The sequence below is a fragment of the Lipotes vexillifer genome, unplaced genomic scaffold (assembly GCF_000442215.2).
Source record: "Lipotes vexillifer unplaced genomic scaffold, Lipotes_vexillifer_v1.1 scaffold253, whole genome shotgun sequence".
NCBI classification, from domain to species: Eukaryota; Metazoa; Chordata; class Mammalia; order Artiodactyla; family Lipotidae; genus Lipotes; species Lipotes vexillifer.
This window is the reverse complement of record NW_006780322.1, coordinates 4282693-4302777: the sequence shown is the minus strand read 5'-3', so window position 1 is coordinate 4302777 and position 20085 is coordinate 4282693. Positions and strand designations below refer to the sequence as shown.

The following is a 20085-nucleotide window of genomic DNA, read 5'->3' as shown; positions in this document are numbered from 1 at the left end:
TGGGGGGTGGCTGTGGCTCACCATGGGGACAAGGACACTGGCAGCAGAAGTTCTGGGAAGTATTCCTTGGTGTGAGCCCTCCCACAGTCTGCCATCAGCCCCACCAAAGAGCCCAGGTAGGCTCCAGTGTTGGGTCGCCTCAGGCCAAACAACCAACAGGGAGGGAACCCAGCCCCACCCATCAGCAGTCAAGCAGATTAAAGTTTTACTGAGCTCTGCCCACCAGAGCAACAGTCAGCTCTACCCACCGCCAGTCCCTGCCATCAGGGAACTTGCACAAGCCTCTTAGATAGCCTCATCCACCAGAGGGCAGAAGCAAGAAGAACTACAGTCCTGCAGCCTGTGGAACAAAAACCACATTCACAGAAAGATAGACAAGATGAAAAGGCAGAGGGCTATGTACCAGATAAAGGAACAAGATAAAACCCAGAAAAACAACTAAATGAAGTGGAGACAGGCAACCTTCCAAGAAAAGAATTCAGAATAATGAGAGTGAAGATGATCCAGGACCTCGGAAAAACAATGGAGGCAAAGATCGAGAAGATGCAAAAATGTCTAACAAAGACCTAGAAGAATTAAAGAACAAACAAACAGAGATGAACAATACAATAACTGAAATGAAAACTACACTAGAAGGAATCAATAGCAGAATAACTGAGGCAGGAGAACAGATAAGTCACCTGGAAGATAGAATGGTGGAATTCATGCTGTGGAACAGAATAAAGAAAAAAGAATGAAAAGAAACGAAGACAGCATAAGAGACCTCTGGTACAACATTAAATGGAACAACATGCGCATTATAGGGGTCCCAGAAGGAGAAGAGAGAGAGAAAGGACCAGAGAAAATATTTGAAGAGATTATAGTCAAAAACTTCCCTAACATAGGAAAGGAAATAGCCACCCAAGTCCAGGAAGCACAGAGAGTCCCATACAGGATAAACCCAAGGAGAAACACGCCAAGACACATAGTAATCAAACTGGCAAAAATTAAAGACAAAGAAAAATTATTGAAAGCAGCAAGGGAAAAATGACAAATAACATACAAGGGAATTCCCATAAGGTTAACAGCTGATTTCTCAGCAGAAACTCTACAAGAAACTCTACAAGCAGAAACTCTCTACCAGAACGGAGTGGCATGCTATACTTAAAGTGATGAAAGGGAAGAACCTACAACCAAGACTACTCTACCCGTCAAGGATCTCATTCAGATTCGATGGAGAAATCAAAAGTTTTACAGACAAGCAAAAGCTAAGAGAACTCAGTACCACCAAACCAGCTCTACAACAAATGCAAAGGAACTTCTCTAAGTGGGAAACACAAGAGAAGAAAACGACCTACAAAAACAATCCCAAAACAGTTTTAAAAATGGTCATAGGAACATACATATCCATAATTACCTTAAACGTGAATGGATTCAATGCTCCAACCAAAAGACCCAGGCTTGCTGAATGGATACAAAAACAAGACCCATATATATGCTGTCTACAAAAGACCGACTTCACACCTAGGGACACATACAGACTGAAAGTGAGGGGATGGAAAAAGATATTCCATGTAAATGGAAATGAAATGAAAGCTGGAGTAGCAATACTCATATCAGATAAAATAGACTTTAAAATAAAGAATGTTACAAGAGACAAGGAAGGACACTACATAACGATCAAGGGATCAATCCAAGAAGAAGATATAACAATTATAAATATATATGCACCCAACATAGGAGCACCTCAATACATAAGGCAACTGCTAACAGCTATAAAAGGGAAATCAACAGTAATACAGTAATATTGGGGGACTTTAACACCTCACTTACACCAATGGACAGATCATTCAAAATGAAAATAAATAAGGAAACAGAAGCTTTAAATGACACAATAGACCAGATAGATTTAATTGATATTTATAGGACATTCCAACCAAAAACAGCAGAATACACATTCTTCTCAAGTGCTCATGGAACATTCTCCAGGATAGATCACATCTTGGGTCACAAATCAAGCTCAGTAACTTTAAGAAAATTGAAATTATATCAAGCATCTTTTCTGACCACAATGCTATGAGATTAGAAATGAATTACAGGGGAAAAAAACGTAAAAAAACACAAACAGATGGAGGCTAAACGATACGTTGCTAAATAACCAAGAGCTCACTGAAGAAATCAAAGAGGAAATCTAAAAATACCTAGAGACAAATGACAATGAAAACACGACGATCCAAAACCTATGGGATGCAGTAAAAGCAGTTCTAAGAGAGAAGTTTATAGCTATACAAGCCTGCCTCAAGAAATAAGAAAACTCTCAAATAAACAATCTAACTTTACACCTTAAGGAACTAGAGAAAGAAGAATAAACAAAACCCAAAGTTAGCAGAAGGAAACAAATCATAAAGATCAGAGGAGAAACGAATGAAATAGAAACAAAGAAAACAGTAGCAAATATCAATAAAACTAAAAGCTGGTTCTTTTAGAAGATAAACAAAATTGATAAACCATTAGCCAGACTCATCAAGAAAAAGAGGGAGAGGACTCAAATCAATAAAATTAGAAATGAAAAAGAAGAAGCTACAATAAACATCGCAGAAATACAAAACATCCTAAGAGACTACCATAAGCACCTCTATGCCAATAAAATGGACAACCTGGAAGAAATGGACAAATTCTTAGAAAGGCATAACCTTCCAAGACTGAACCAGGAAGAAACAGAAAATATGAACAGACCAATCACAAGTAATGAAATTGAAACTGTGATTAAAAAACTTCAAACAAACAAAAGTCCAGGACCAGATGGCTTCACAGGTGAATTCTATCAAACATTTAGAGAAGAGCTAACACCCATCCTTCTCAAACTCTTCCAAAAATTTGCGGAGGAAGGAATACTCCCAAACTCATTCTGTGAGGCCACCATCACCCTGCTACCAAAACCAGACAAAGGTACTACAAAAAAAGAAAATTACAGATGCAAAAATCCTCAACAAAATGCTAGCAAACAGGATCCAACAACACATTAAAAGGATCATACACCATGATCAAGTGGGATTTATCCCAGGGATGCAAGGATTCTTCAGTATAGGCAGATCAATCCATGTGATACACCATATTAACAAATTGAAGAATAAAAACCATATGATCATCTCAATAGATGCAGAAAAAGATTTTGACAAACTTCAACACCCATTTATGATAAAAGCTCTGCAGAAAGTGGGCATAGAGGGAACCTACCTCAACATAATAAAGGCCATATACGACAAAGCCATAGCAAACATCATTCTCAATGGTGGAAAACTGGAAGCATTTCCTCTAAGATCAGGAACAAGACAAGGATGTGCACTCCCATCACTGTTATTCAACATAGTTTTGGAAGTCCTAGCCATGGCAATCAGAGAAGAAAAAGAAATAAAAGGAATAAAAATTGGAAAAGAAGAGGTAAAACTGTCACTGTTTGCAGATGACATGATATTATATAGAGAGAATCCTAAAGATGCCACCAGAAAACTACTAGAGCTAATCAATGAATTTGGTAATGTTGCAGGATACAAAATTAATGCACAGAAATCTATTGCATTCCTATACACTAATGATGAAAAATCTGAAAGAGAAATTAAGGAAACACTCCCATTTACCACTGCAACAAAAAGAATAAAATACCTAGGAATAAACCTACCTAGGAAGACGAAAGACCTATATGCAGAAAACTATAAGACAGTGATGAAAGAAATTAAAGATGTTACAAATAGATGGAGAGATATACCATGTTCTTGTATTGGATAAATATTGTGAAAATGACTATACTACCCAAAGCAATGTACAGATTCAATGCAATCCCTATCAAATTACCAATGGCATTTTTTACAGAACTAGAACAAAAAATCTTAAAATTTATATGGAGACATAAAAGACCCCAAATAGCCAAAGCAGTCTTGAGGGAAAAGAACGGAGCTGGAGGAATCAGACTCCCTGACCTCAGACTATAGTACAAAGCTACAGTAATCAATACAATATGGTACTGGCCCCAACACAGAAATATAGATCAATGAAACAAGATAGAAAGCCCAGAGATAAACCCACACACCTATGGTCAACTAATCTATGACAAAGGAGGCAAGGATGTACAATGGAGAAAAGACAGTCTCTTCAATAAGTGGTGCTGGGAAAACTGGACAGCTACATGTAAAAGAATGAAATTAGAACACTCCCTAACACCATACACAAAAATAAACTCAAAATGGATTAGAGACCTAAATGTAAGACCGGACACTATAAAACTCTTAGAGGAAAACATAGGAAGAACACTCTTTGACATAAATCACAGCAAGATCTTTTTTGATCCACCTCCTAGAGTAATGGAAATAAAAACAAAAATAAACAAATGGGACCGAATGAAACTTCAAAGCTTTTGCACAGCAAAGGAAACCACAAACAAGACCAAAAGACAACCCTCAGAATGGGAGAAAATATTTGCAAATGAATCAATGGACAAAGGATTAATCTCTAAAATATATAAACAGCTCATGCAGCTCAATATTAAAAAAAACAAACAACCAAATCCAAAAATGGGCAGAAGACCTAAATAGACATTTCTCCAAAGAAGACATACAGATGGCCAAGAAGCACATGAAAAGCTGCTCAACATCACTAATGATTAGAGAAATGCAAATCAAAACTACAGTGAGGTATCACCTCACACCAGTTAGAATGGGCATCATCAGAAAATCTACAAACAACAAATGCTGGAGAGGGTGTGGAGAAAAGGGAACCCTCTTGCACTGTTGGTGGGAACGTAAATTGATACAGCCACAATGGAGAACAGTATGGAGGTTCCTTTTTAAAACTAAAAATAGCACTACCATACGACCCAGCAATCCCACTACTGGGCATATACCCTGAGAAAACCATAATTCAAAAAGATTCGTGTACTGCAATATTCACTGCAGCTCTCTTTACAATAACCAGGACATGGAAGCAACTTAAGTGTCCATCGACAGATGGATGGATAAAGAAGATGTGGCACATATATACAATGGAATATTACTCAGCCATAAAAAGGAACGAAATTGGGTCATTTGTTGAGACGTGGATGGATCTAGAGACTGTCATACAGAGTGAAGTAAGTCAGAAAGAGAAAAACAGATATCGTATATTAACGCATATATGTGGAACCTAGAAAAATGGTACAGATGAACCCATTTGCAGGGCAGAAATTGAGACACAGACGTAGAGAACAAACGTATGGACACCAAGAGGGGAAAGCAGCAGCGGGGTTGGGGGGTGCGATGAATTGGGAGATTGGGATTGACATGTATACACTGATGTGTATCAAATTAATGACTAATTAGAAGCTGCTGTATAAAAAAATAAATTAAATTAAATTCAAAAAAAAGAAAAAAGAAATTGTCTACAGCTAAGAACACAGGCCTGTTAAGGATGCTTGCATCCATTGAATATATTAATGAGTTATTGGCCTGTAGTTTTCATTTTTCGTAATCTTTTTATCTGTTTATGCCTCCGGTAAAATTCTGTTTTCAGAATTTTGAAATAAACAAAATCATATGATTCCCTTCAATAGATGCAGAAAAAGTTTTTGACAGAATTCAACATTCATTTATGAGAAAAACTCTCAACAATGTGAGTATTAGGGGACATACCTGTACATAATAAATGCCATATATGACAAACCCACAGCCAACATCATGTTTAATGTTGAAAAGCTGAAAGCATTTTCCTCTAAGACCAGGAACAAGACAATGATGCCCACTCTCACCAGTTTTATTTGACCCAGTACTGGAAGTTCTAGCCACAGCGATCAGGAAAGGGAAACAAAATAAAAAATAAACAGATAAAAAGCTTTTGCACAGTGAAGGAAACTATCAACAAAATGAAAAGGCAGCCAACTGAAGGGGAGAAGATATTTGCAAATGATGTATCTGCTAAGGGATTAATAACAAAAATACGTAAAGAGCTCACAACTCAACATCAAAATAACAAACAACTAGATTAAAATAAGGCATGGGACCTGAATAGACATTTTTCCAAAACATACAGATGGCCAAGGAATATATGAAAATATACCCGGCATCACTAGTCATCAGGGAAATGCAAATCAAAACCACAATGAGATATCACCTCACATCTGTCAAAATGATTATTATCAAAAAGACAGGGGACTTCCCTGGTGGCGCAGTGGTTAAGAATCCGCCTGCCAATGCAGGGGACACGGGTTCGAGCCCTGGTCCAGGAAGATCCCACATGCCACAACTACTGAAGCCTGCATGCCTAGAGCCCATGCTCCACGACAAGAGAAGCCACTGCAATGAGAAGCCGGTGCACCACAACGAAGACTAGCCCCCACTCACTGCAACTAGAGAAAGCCTGTGTGCAGCAATGAAGACACAAGGCAGCCAAAAAAAAAAAAAAAAAAGACAACGGGGAATTCCCTGGTGGTCCAGTGGTTAGGACCTGGCGCTTTCACTGCTGGGGCCCAGGTTTGATCCATGGTTGGGGAACGAAGATCCCACAAGCTGTGTGGCACAGCCAGAAAAAACAACAAATAACAAATGTTGGAGAGGGTGTGGAGTAAAGGGAACCCTCTTGCACTGTTGGTGGGAATGTAAATCGGTGCAGCCACTATGGAAAACAGTATGGAGGTTCCTCAAAAAATTAAAAATAGAAGTACCATACAATCCAGCAATTCCACTAATTAGAAAAGATATATGCACCCCTATGTTCCTTGCAGCAATATTTACAATAGCCAATATGGAAGCAACCTAAGTGTCCATTGATAGATGAGTGGATAAATGTGATATGTATATACAAAGGAATATAACTCAGCAATAAAAAAGAATGGAATATTACCATTTGTGACAACATGAATGGACCTAGAGGTATCATGCTTAGTAAAATCAGTCAGATGGAGAAAGAGAAATACCACAATTTCACATATATGTGGAATCTGAAAAGCAAAGCAAGTGAACTAACAAAAGAGAAACAGACTCATAGATACAGAAAACAAACAGGTGGTTGCCATAGGTGGGAGGTGTGGGGGGATGTGAGGGAGATTAAGAGGTTCAAACTTCCAGTTACAAAAAAATTAAGTCATGAGGATGAAATATACAGCATGAGGAATATAGTCAATAGTATTTTAATAACTTTGTATGGTGACAGATCATCACTCAACCTGTGATCATTCTGTAATGTTAAAAAATATCAAATCACTATTCTGTGCACCTGGAACTAACAGTATTGTAGGTCAGTTATACTTTAATTTAAAATAATAATAATAATTATTAGTTGTGGAAAAATAAATAAATAGATAAATAAAATACAAGCACTTTGACATTCTCCTCCCTCTGAGCCCCACCCCAAACTTTACAGGATACAGAGCAGGTTCCTTTTTGCTTAGTTTTACTCTTAAAATTATTTACAGGACTCCTATTGTAAAAGACCTGCTTGAAATTGATGATAATATGCATTTACACCCAAGCTCTTTTGGAGATAAATATTCCATATGAATGCAAAGAGCAATTCGTAGATAAAGGTGCTGCAGAAGCATTCGCATTTATCTGAAATTGAAGGACCAAGCTTCTCCCCAGCTGGGGTGGATTTCAAGTGAATGGGAAGCAGCCTCTGTCTCTGCAGAGGTGGCCTGGGGATTCAAAAGGCAGGCTCCGAAGGGTGAGAAAGAAGACAGTGGGAGATCCTCAGACAGGAGCATGAGAGGAGCAATTCCAGACAAGACGGGCAAAAAGGAAGAGGTGGCAAACCAGGCTACAAATCTGATAATCCAACACCTGGAATTAAGTACGGTGCGAATAAACTAGGGCCCGGTGGGGCTGGCTCAGCTATGTGGTCCTGCTGGCTAAAGACATCAAGCATGATAATATGGTCATTAGGGTGTAGCAAATGACCAAGGGACTATTTCGTTTTGGTGGCAATAACTGTACTGCTGGGCGTGCCTTCACTGAGAACAGTACTTACGATTGATGGGGTTGAGCTTAGGGAAAGTCCAGACAGACCCTGTTCAGTTCCTCTCATTCCAAATGGTGGCAAAGATGATGGACCTCAAGCCTTGGATGAGTAAACCCAGGCTTAAGAGGAGTAATGTGGCTCCCAGCCATCTCTCCAGGAAGAGAAATTTTCTTTCCTGCTTCAAATAGGCATGTAAGTATTTGGTACAAATACTCCTTTCTAACCCCACATCTGGCTGCCTTCTCCACTCTGTGCAGAATTGGATGTAATGAGCACCTCCTGGTGCTAATATGGACACACTGTCTGTGTCTGTGCAACATGTGTTCAGTTTCCGTGGTTTTGCATTGTGTGTTTCCATGAGGCTGAACAGACTTTCAGACTCATTCACATTTGTTTCTGCTCTGACGATGTAATAGACCTGCAGTGAGCTTGAGAAGAATTCCACATCTTACCTTTGTCAGACATTTCCATTTGCCCCATCAAAGCTACCAAAACAAATGCTAACTCCCAACAAACCCTGGCCACTACACATATTACTGGCTGAGACTACTGGTTCTCTTACCACTTTGATGTTTAGATCAGCATTTTTATAGGTTTTTCAATATTTGCTTTTAGGAGATTCTGAATATATTATTATCTTTATTTAATCTTGAACCATTAGTAAAAACAAAGAGATCCCATTCAGCACTATGTCCTGGACATAGTTTAAGACAAATACCGTATGCTAACACATATATATGGAATTTAAGGGGAAAAAAATGTCACGAAGAACCTAGGGGTAAGACAGGAATAAAGACACAGACCTACTGGAGAACAGGACTTGAGGATATGGGGAGGGGGAAGGGTGAGCTGTGACAGGGCGAGAGAGAGGCATGGACATATATACACTAACAAACGTAAAGTAGATAGCTAGTGGGAAGCAGCCGCATGGCACAGGGATATCAGCTCGGTGCTTTGTGACCGCCTGGAGGGGTGGGATAGGGAGGGTGGGAGGGAGGGAGACACAAGAGGGAAGAGATATGGGAACATATGTGTATGTATAACTGATTCACTTTGTTATAAAGCAGAAACTAACACACCATTGTAAAGCAATTATACCCCAATAAAGATGTTTAAAAAAAAAAAAGTAACTGGTAACTGATTTAAAAAAAAAATTTTTAATTTCCTTAGCAAGTTAGGAATAGAAAAGAAGAAAAACTTCCTTAATCTGTTAACAGGTATCCACCAAAAAAACTACACAGACATTACACTTAATGTTGCAGTATGAGAGGTATTTCCTTTAAAATAAAAAACAAGAAGGGATTCTAACCATCACCATTATTGTCCTAGCCAGTGCAATAACACGAACAAAAATTTTAAAGTAATTATAAAAATCAGGAAGAAAATAATTGTCACGATTTGCAGACAATGTATTGGACTGCCTAAAAATTCCATAAGAGTCAACTTTAAGATTACTAGAACTAATAAAGGAGGCCAGTGAGCTAGCCAGGGACATGACCAACACAGTCAATGATCATGACCAGTTAGAAAGCTGCCCATTCACAATAGAAAAAATATAAATTTCATATTTATATTTTTAAAGTATGTATAAATTATACACAAATATGTATATATATAATAACTAGAAATAAAGCTAACCAAAAAAATGTGCAGAACCTATAGGAAGACAACTATAAAACTTCATGAACTACATTTCTAAATGTGAAAACTTAATACTAAAAAGATGTCAGATCTCCACTACATAGAAAAAGAGATTCCAGATGGATATTTTTTTAAGAAAATGCAAGATAAGTGTTCTTGCTTCTAATTAATAGTAACTGTCCATTGGTAGAATTGTCCATGAATGGAAGGTTCTTCTTATCTTGCCAATCAGACAGGTCTCAACCCTCAGAGAAAAGCAAGAAAAGAGAGAAGAGAAGAATGGAAGGCAGGACAGAGTTATCTTCTCTATAGTCAAGGCAAGACTAAGCAGAGAAAAGTAGAAGCGTCCTCTCACCCACTACACTCTGATACTAAAGTAGACTATACGATAGTGCAGCCCCTCCATTAATAACTTATGCATATGGTGCCTGTCTCATAGTAGTCAATCAGTGTTAGCTGAGTGAATAAACGTACAAGTGAAGAACCTCAACACGTCCAATGTTTAAGCAAATCAACAATAGAAACAGAAGCTGTATCAGAGACAATGCTTCTTTTTAATTTATTTAATTAATTTATTTGTTTGTTTTTGGCTGCGTTGGTTCTTCGCTGCTGTGCCTGGGCTTTTCTCTAGTTGAGGCAAGCGGGGGCTACTCTTCACTGTGGTGCACAGGCTTCTCATTGCAGTGGCTTCTTTTGTTGCGGAGCACAGGCTCTAGGCACACGGGCTTCAGTAGTTGCGGTGCCCGGGCTCAGTAGTTGCAGTTCGCGGGCTCTAGAGCACAGTGTCAGTAGTTATGGCACTCGGGCTTAGTTGCTCCGTGGCTTGTGGGGTATTCCCAGACCAGGGCTCGAACCCATGTCCCCTGCATTGGCAGCCAGATTCTTAACCACTGTGCCACAAGGGAAGTCCCTGGCAGGCGGATTCTTAACCACTGCGCCACCAGGGAAGTCCCTCTAAGACAATGTTTACTTTCAAGAATCAGCGGTGATAGGGACTTGCCTGCTGGCGCAGTGGTTAAGAATCCGCCTGGCAATGCAGGGGACAGGGGTTCGAGCCCTGGTCCGGGAGGATCCCACATGCCGCGGAGCAACTACGCTCATGCGCCACAACTACTGAGCCTGCGCTCTAGAGCCTGCAAGCCACAACTACCAAGCCCGCCTGCCTAGAGCCCGTGCTCCGCAACAAGAGAAGCCACCGCAATGAGTAGCCTGCGCACCTCAACAAAGTGTAGCCCCCGCTCACCTCAACTAGACAAAAGCCCACCGGCAGCAACGAAGAACCAATGTAGCCAAAAATAAATAAATAAAACAAATAAATTTATAGAAAAAAAAAGAATCAGCAGTGATAAAGAAGTTCTTATTTCCCCATTGCCTTTGAGCAAATATTCAAAGTGCGGACTCTCACTGGGTGGTACTGACTAAATTCCCATGAAAATTCATTACCTTCATCAGCAGACTGAATTACTTTTTAATGCATACACAATCTTCCACATTCTATGTCAGCTGAGGTCAAGTCCTTTTTGCAGTTGGCCTGGGAGGAAAAATAAAAGTAGATGCCAGGAATTTAGGGTATGTGCCAAAAGGGAAAAAAGGCACCAGCACTGGCAGTCACCAGGAGAATCAGCTCCAGTTTGCCTTGTTTGTTTATCAAATGTCCCGTCACAGGACCAGATTCCCTGCCATTCTATGAATGCATATAGCAAGACTCAACAGTTGTGTCATGGTTCATTGAGGAAACAGCAAGAATTCCAGAATCAAGAGTCAAGCTGTTGTGATACCCATTAATGCATTCGTAAACAAAGAAGCTGTTTATCTGTAGATTTGTGTTCTGATATTTCACAACTGCCTGAGCAGGCTTTGTTCAGTCCACGATAAGTAGATCTCACCCTGCCTTGCTGAGCTTGCCATCTGTTAAATTCAATCTCAACTACTGCGAATGTTGTTGCCTCTAGTAGATTACAAAAACTAACATTCACTTTCTTTTTCTTTCTTTTTCTTTTAATGAGCAGATAGTGCAGAGAGTTCCCATATATCCCCTCTTCCCTGAACAGTTTTCCCTGCGTTAGTGTAGTACATTTGTGACAAATTGATAAATCAATAGTAAGGTCCACAGTTTATATTAGAGTTCATTCTTTGTATCATACAGTTCTATAGACTTTGACAAATGCACATGTATCCATCATGTATCATACAGTATCATGCAGAATAGTTCCACCTCCCTAAAAATCCCCTGAGCTTCAGTTCTTCATCCCTCCTCCTCTCTCCCCTTGAACACTGGAAACCTCTGATATTTTTACTGTCTCCATAGCCTTGCCTTTTCCAAAATACCACGTAGCTGGAATCATACAGTGCGTAGCCTCTTCGGATTGGCTTCTTTCACCTAGTAATATGCATTTAAGATTCCATGTTTTGCATTGCTTGATAGCTCATTTCTTTCTTTTTTTAAAATACATTTATTTATTTTGTTATTTTATTTTGTTTTATTTTTTGGCTGCGTTGGGTCTTTGTTGCTGCGCGCAGGCTTTTCTCTGGTTGCCACGAGCAGGGGCTAATCTTCGTTGCGGTGAGCTGGCTTCTCATTGCGGTGGCTTCTCTTGTTGCAGAGCACGGGCTCTAGGCACACAGGCTTCAGTAGTTTTGGCTCGCGGGCTCTAGAGCACAGGCTCAGTAATTGTGGCGCATGAGCTTAGTTGCTCTGTGGCATGTGGGATCTTCTGGGACCAGGGCTCAAACCCGTGTCCCCTGTGTTGGCAGGCAGATTCTTAACCACTGTGTCACCAGGGAAGCCCAGCTCATTTCTTTTTATTGCTGAATAATATTCCATTGTTTGGAGGTACTACAGCATGTTTATCCATTCAAGTGACACTGATGTTCACTTCTGACTGATTTGAACAGCTCATAGAGAGGAATCAGTGGGATGGTTTTATGTTTTCCTTAAGACACTCTAAGGTTCTTTATGTGTGTTTATAAGATATGGGCTGGGGAGAGGGGGAATGAAAGTCACCCATTATTCCAAGATAAAACCTCTTAAACAGTTTAGTTTATTTCCTTCCAGTCATTTTTTTATATATTCACATTTTAAAATATTGAAGTCACATTATAAATAGAAATTTTATCTTGTGTTTCTCACTTACCATTATGAAATTTTGTTGTGGATAGTATGGTTCTCTGATAAGATCCCCTCCCCAAGGCTAACAAATGACATATGACCCCCAGCTGCTGGGAATGTCAGCTGCTGACAGCTCACAGCTATGTCCCTCAGTAGGACTTGTTCTTGGCCTTGGCCAAGGTTATGCTCCCTCCCTGGGTGAGCCCATGGCCAATGACTGGCTGATGCATAAATACAGAGACCCTCTTGTCTCAAACTGGGAAAACTCAGAAGAACCATGTCAGCTCCAGAGATCCCTGTAGAGTCAGGTGAGGCCTCAGTTACAACTACACTGCAAATCAGCTTCTCCCTCTATCCAATCCTTCCTTCTTTACTTTTAATCTGAGAACACTCCCCATATAGCTCATCAACTCTGTTTCAAGGGATCTAAGACAGCTGTCACCAGAAATGGTCTTAGGAAGCAGACTCTAACATTGGATTCTGTAGCTGGATATCTCACAGCAATCACTTAGGCAATGAGTACCCCTTCACTGGTGGTAGTTGGAGCATGGAGAGCCCTTGGTGTGCTGTGGTGATGCAATTATTAAAACTTTCACCAATGGTAAAACTGGGATGGGATACTGGTAGAGGAGGATCTTGATAGGGGCAGAGTAAAGGGACAAAGTAGGTGATTAAATAGTTAATCCCACTAAGGGATCATAAGTAAAAAAAAAAAAAATATATATATATATATATATATATATATATATATATATATATGGGAGAGCCCTGTAAGTTAACGATCAGTCAAGAAAGCAGGTTTGCTTAACCACAAAACCAAACAGGCTTGCCTAGCAACAAAACCATGCAAGAGAAGCATGAGACATGCCGCAAAACCATAAAACAATGGTGGAATGAGACCCACATCCTGCCCAGTGAGCTCAGTAGGTTAATGATTCCTAGGACATGCTACTCTGCTCACACTAAAAACAAAAATATAAGGTGACACTATACTGAAACCTGAGGTGATTTACCGTATTTTCGTATATGTTATTGCCTTTTTGCTCATTTCCATTGCCCCATGACAGTCCCAGCTTGTCCACGTGGGGACAAGAAAACCCCCCTGCCCAACGTGGAGGAGGAGCTGATGATGGAAGCTTCACGTCTACTCAAGAATGATGAAGGAGGGGCTTCCGTGGTGGCGCAGGGGTTGAGAGCCCGCCTGCCGATGCAGGGGACATGGGTTCATGCCGCGGTCCGGGAAGATCCCACATGCCGCGGAGCTGCTGGGCCCGTGAGCCATGGCCGCTGAGCCTGCGCGTCCGGAGCCTGTGCTCCGCAACGGGAGAGTCCACAGCAGTGAGAGGCCCGCGAACCGCAAAAAAAAAAAAGAATGATGAAGGAGGTGGTCTTCTCCCCCTCCCTATTCTTCCTTTGATTACAAAACTGTAGCCCACTAAGCTCTCAGGGCAGCACCGTCTTCCCTGCCCACTTGTAAGCCTCACAAGCATCCTATTCTAATAAAACACTTATCTATCACTTTGCCTCTCACTGAATTCTTTCTGCACTGAGACATAGAGAACCAGAGCTTCTCAGAGCCCCCAGAAATGCATTTCTGTGGGTTCATTCTGGTCATGTAAGGCCTTTGTTGAGAAATTCACTGAGAGCCTTGAAGGGGGTTCCCTTGTAAGTTACAACCTTCTTTTCTCTTGCTGTTTCTAAGATTCTCTCTTTGCTTTGATTCTGACAGCTTTATTATAATGGGTCTTAGAGAATATATCTTTACATTGACTTTGTTTGGGGACCTATTCACTTCATGAACTTGGATGTCCAAATCTCTCCCCAGATTTGGAAAGTTCTCAGCCATTTTGTCTTTAAATAAGCTTTCCACCCCCTTCTCCCTCTCTTCTTCTGAGACTCCCATAATTTGCAGATCATTTCTTTTGATGGTGGCCCAAAAATCATGCAGGCTTTCTTCACCCTTTTTTAATTTAAAAAAAATTTTCCCCTCTGGATAATTCCATAGTTATTATCTTTTAATTCACAGATTTTTTCTCTTTCATTCATTCTGCTGTTGATGCTCTCTATTGCATTTTTTATTTCATTCATTGTATTTTTGTTCTTTTTAATGATTTCTGTGTCTTTGTTAAACTTCTCATTTTGTTTGTGCATTGTTTTCCTGATTTTGTTAAACTGTCTTTCTGTGTTTTCTTGTAGCTCATTGAGCTTATTTAAAAAAGCTCTTTTGACATCTTTATTGGGTAGATCTCCAGGTCTTGGGTTCAGTCACTGGAAGAATTATTGTGATCTTTTGGTGACATCAAATTTCCTTGATATTCATGTTCCTTGAAGGCTTGCATTGTTCTCTTTGCATTTGAAGTTGCTGTCACCTCCTCTGGTCTTCACTAACTGAATTCAGGAAAGAATTACCATCCTTCAGCCCCGCTAGGGATGCTGAGGTTTCCTCAGACTGGCTATGGATATTCCTGCTCTACCCTTATTGCTCCCTCTTGTGGCAGGATTCTTAAGCTTGTACGCCTACCCTCAATCTTGCAGTACACCAGGCTGAGTGCTGACAGCCTCCCTTTTGCTCTCAGGACAGTACTAAATCTCAATTTTGTGTTCTCTCCCTGGCCGGGCAGTGTGGTCCAGCTTTCTGTGTGTGCTCACTAGCCGTCTGCCAAGGCTTGCTCATGCCACCATCACAAGTATGCACAGGGAGCTGACCACAGGATGGGGAAGTGAGTGAGTGAGGCACCCAGAGCACTGGGGGTGCAACAGGCCAGCTGGGGTATCAGTGGATGAGGCATCCCCAGGGGCTCATTGGTGGGCTTCCTGACGGAGTCCCACAGTTAATAGGATGCAGTTAGCAGGATCCATGTCCCTTCAAGGCCCTCCAAGTCCTAGCTGCATCCCTCCCAGCTGCTCCCCCACTACCCCCACCTCCAGGCATTCAACTCATGACTGAGTACTCTGGATGGGTCAAAAGAGAAATGGACCTCTTTGGCAGCATCCCACATAGCTGGGGAGGCTGGGTGGTCACTCACTCTCTCACTTCCCACATGGAAGAAATTACAGTCTGAGGAGGGTTCTCACCAAGGTCTGTACGCCTATTATCTGACGCATGGATGAACAAGACTCCCCTGGACCTCTTGACATATGGTGCTGGATCCCACATCTCCCACAAAGGTACTTTTTCCATAGATATGTGCTAAGTTGTTGTTGAGGGGGGTAATACAAGTGAAGGACATCTTGTTTGGCCATCCTGTTGACATCACTCGATAAATTTATCTAAACTTAGTCTACACACGCTCCTATTTTAAACAATACAAAACCTTAGACTGTTTTCAATCTAATCATCCTTCCAAACATATTTTATTTTTGTTCAATATTTTAATTCTACTTGTTTTGTGATTTTTATACATCATTAGACATTAATTATTATTTAACTCAATCATTGTTTGTTTAGATATCCACATATTTAATGATTTATTTCATTCCTTCTTGCAGTGGGCTGTCCATCAAATATTTTTGTGTACCCTAAGTGCATCTTTAGTATTTCCTTTAGTGTAAAATCTGTTTATTACAAAGGCTCTGATTTTTTCATTTGACCAAACAATATTTTTATTTTTCCCTCTTGATAGTTTCACTATGTATGCAATTCTAGGTTGACAGTTACTGTCTCTCAGAATACTGAAGATATTATTCCATTGTCCTCCAGACATCATTTTGGAGATATCCACTGTGAGTTCTGTAGTTCCTTTGTGTTAGTCTGTCTTTACATTTTGGTTATTTTTAAGACCTCTCCATAGTCTTTGGTATTCTTCAGTCCCACTACTATCTGTCTAAGGAAAATTTTGCTTATATTGCTGTAAATTCATTGAGCTCCTTAAGTCTGAAGTATGCACGTATGTTTCATCAATTCTGAAAATTTTTCAGTCATTATCTCTTCAAAATTTGCCTCTCTTTCATTCTCTCTGTCCTTCCTCCTAGAAGTCCAATTAGACGTAAGTTAGACCTCCTCACCCTGTCCTTCATGCCTTTTAATCTGTCTTTCATATTTTCTACTGCTTTGTCTCTCTGTTATGCATTCTGGATAATTTCTTCAGATCTATTTTCCTGTTCATGTTTTTATCACCTATATCTAATTTTCTCTTTAAATTTAAACCATCATTTGAGTTTTTTATTTCAATTATTATATTTGTTTTTCATAAAAATTCTATTTGATTGTTTTTCAAGTATGCCTGTTTATCTTTCATAATAACTTGTATCTTATATATATATATATTTTTTAACATCTTTATTGAAGTATAATTGCTTTACAATGGTGTGTTAGTTTCTGCTTTATAACAAGGTGAATCAGTTATACATTGTATCTTATATTTTTAATCACCACTTTTCTTTCTCTAAATATATTAAACATGCTTAAGTTACATTTTGTACTTGATAATTCCCATACCTAAAAACTATGTTGGCCTTATTCTGTGGTTTGTTGTTCCTGCTGGCTTTTCCTCAGAGTGCCTTGTCTCCTTAAATGCTTTTTGACGTTGTCTCTGAGCCCACATTCCTCCGAACTTTATTCATGGAAAACTTTGAGGTTTTTGTTTTGATTGCATTTCTCCAAAGAGGATTTAGTTTTGCTTCTTCCAAATTTCTGGAATCATTACCAATCCAGAACTATTTTAAAATAAATTTTGACCTAAAAGTGTTTAGAACCATGCAGGTAGTGTAAATTTGGGTTACAAACTTGAATGAGTGCCAGCTTACGGTTAGGAAGTCTCAAGAGAAAATTTTCTTCCTTAACCCAACACTGACAAGCAAGCTTCCTTGCTATGTCTATCTGTAAGGCAACGTACGTTTCTAGTTCATTCATACACTCTGTTGTCTTTTAGTGTCACAACTCCTTCTTTTGGCTTTTGCCTCCTGTTCACCCTAGAGCATGTGATCATCAAAATGAAAGCTGGTCCTCATTAAAGAAACGACTGATTCCAGGGTTGGTACACAAAAAAATATGAGACTGGAACATTTTGTTATATCAGAAAGTAATAAATTGCTCCAAAATAGATGGGAAGATATAAAAAATAATAAATTAAATTAAATAAAACAAAGGAACCAGAATGAAGGGATTCTCACAGCTCACATCTGGGAAAGTTTGGCCTCATAATAAATGGTGATAGTGATAGAATGAAATTCATGTAAAGAAATAAGAATCCATGAGTTTATATTGAGATAGATTGCTATATGATAAAGATAGAGAGATAGAGAATAGATAGATAGATTGATAATAGATAGACAGATGATAGATACAGACAAAAAATAAAAAACCTTCCTTACAACAGAATGTCGACAAATAAATACTGACCAGAAACAATGATATAATTAGCTAATCATTTGGCACCCACAATAGTAACAATTATTTCAGATAAGAATGAAAAGTAGATACTGAAACTGATGGGTAGAAGTATGACAAGAAACAGGATGTTTAGATAGAGTCTCAAAGTATTTCACCAGAGACACTTATTAATTACAAAAGGAAAAAGAGCAACTTTATAATGGAGAAACCTGGCAGATAGCACCTTCAAGCAAGGAATCACAAATGAAGAATGGATATCATGTGCTTCTGTATGTGATGCACTGAGAAGGACACATCATTTCTGTAACTTTCTTGCCAAATATGTATAAGCTAAATTCAATCATGAGGAAACATCAGACAAATACAAGTTGAGGGAAATTTTACAAAATAACTGACGTATGCTCTTCAGAAATATCAAGACCATGGAAAGATAAACACTGTAGAACTGTTCCTGATTAAAGGAGACTAACAAGACAAAAAAAACAAACACAGCCTGTGATCCTCGGTTGGATGTTGGATCAGAAGATTTTTGTTGTTATTGCTATAAAGGACTTCATTGGGACAACTAGAAAAATTTGAATGAGATCTATAGAACAGATAGTAATATTGTATTCATGTTAATTTTATGACTTTGAGAATTGTACTGTTGTTATGTAAGAGAATGTTCCTGTTTGTAAGGGAAATAGAGAGAGAGAGAGAGAGAGAGAGAAGGAGAAGGAGAGGAAGGAGAAAAGGAGGAAGAATAGACAGACTGATACAGATGTTGATGCAGATATAAAGAGGAGGAAGGAAGAATAAAGCAGAGGTGGTAAAATATTAACCACATGAACAAATGGGAATCTGGGTGAAGAATATACTACAAGATTCTTTATGCCACTGTACTATTTGGAACATTTTTGTAGGTCTAAAATTATTTCAAAATAAAAAGTTTTAAAGAAATGAAAGCTGATTCAGACCAAGCTCAGATGCAGGACTGTAATCAGGGCCTGGGTGGGTCCAGATCCCCACTCTTGCCCATCTCTCAGAGGGAGGCTGTGCTGGGGCAGAGGGTGGCTGAGAACAACCAGCGCTGAAAGGACTCAGAATCAACAGAGCTAGGAAATGATGTGGACTGAGTGAGCCATGAGGCCAGGGACAATGACAGTGCAAGCAGACTCATCAACTCCAACAAGAATCACAAGAATATGCTGACTACAAACAACAGATTAGCAGAAGCTCTTGGAGAAACAATACTCTCTCTGTACAATAGTTTATAAGCTAACCAGTTTCTTATATTAACTTCAGATTTGGGGAAAGAAAGAGCAAATAAATCCATTGCAATTTAACGTGAACACACTTGATTTATTAAGACTTGTTGAAACTCTCCCAATACATTTTATTTTTTTGGCCGCGCAGCATGTGGGATCTTAGTTCCCCAACCAGGGATGGAACCCTGCCCCCTGCAGTGGAAGCACAGAGTCTTAACCACTGGACCACCAGAGAAGTCCCTCTCTCAACATATATTGGTCTAAATTCTCTAGAACAGTGCTGTCTAGTGCAGTAGTCATCAGGTCTGTGAGGCTACTCTAATTTAAATTATTAAAAAAATAAATAAAAATTTAAAATTCAGTTCCTTACTCACAACAGCCACATTTCAAGTACTCAATAGCCTCACGTGGTTAGTGGCTCATAGCTACTATACTGCACAGTATAGATATTGAACAATTCCATCACTACAGAAAATTCTGGACATTCTGTAAATCTGCTGAAAACATTGTACATTACTATTCCAGAAGCGGAAGAGCTCATCATTGATGAAGATAGCTGTGATTTTTTATTTCATTGTCTTCGACTCATGGTAAATAGGCAAAACGTGGAAAATACTTTCAATAAAGCCCAAACATTCCACTTCCTGTTGAATTCAATACCAGGAGAGTTCTTTTTGCCAAAGAGGAGAGACTCATCAAGAAGAAATAGGAGTAATAAAGAACCTTGAGACTGTTGCAAACATTGTCGAGAAGATTCTGATATTCCTATGTCCTCTGACTTTTTGCTACCCACATTT

At 39.4% G+C, this 20085-nt stretch overlaps 1 pseudogene; it reads right to left on the bottom strand.

Annotated features, from left to right (window-relative positions):
• Positions 1-7905: 7905 nt before the first annotated feature.
• LOC103078362 (Golgi reassembly-stacking protein 2 pseudogene) overlaps positions 7906-20085 on the bottom strand; it is a 59578-nt pseudogene continuing 47398 nt past the window's right edge.